The sequence below is a fragment of the Rhodnius prolixus genome, unplaced genomic scaffold, assembly GCF_049639745.1.
Source record: "Rhodnius prolixus isolate KJV_2025 unplaced genomic scaffold, Rpr scaffold_8, whole genome shotgun sequence".
NCBI classification, from domain to species: Eukaryota; Metazoa; Arthropoda; class Insecta; order Hemiptera; family Reduviidae; genus Rhodnius; species Rhodnius prolixus.
This window is the reverse complement of record NW_027411593.1, coordinates 57,208-57,681: the sequence shown is the minus strand read 5'-3', so window position 1 is coordinate 57,681 and position 474 is coordinate 57,208.

Sequence of the window (474 nt, the reverse complement as noted above, 5' to 3'; positions counted from 1 at the left end):
TTCACGTGAGCCGATACGTGAGTGGCGATAAGTTTATGAAGTATACTTTGAAAGTAAAATGGGCGTGAAAATGGTAAAGTAAAGAAGAAAATAGCGTAACCAGTTGAAGTAGCTTGCTCTTCCAAAAATTATTTTGCTTACTGAATCACCTCCAAATCAAGGACAACTAGTTATACGTAGTAAAATTTACGGATTTTAATTTAGTCAGAAATGATGGAAGGGATGGAAACGAAGATTCGGCAGTACTGATGGAAAATCTCCTTAACAAAAACTTACAGTTTTAAAAGTTAAGTATAAGGGTTGATTAAACGCCAAAAGGTACACAAATCAGCAGTTCCCAACATTTCATTAATACTTCATTGATATAATTTAAGTAATTTTACTGCATTAACTTTTCCTTCACATTTTTTAGAATTTATTAGATGTCACAGACCCTTATGCTGGCCATTTTCGTCTACAAAATATTTACTCAAG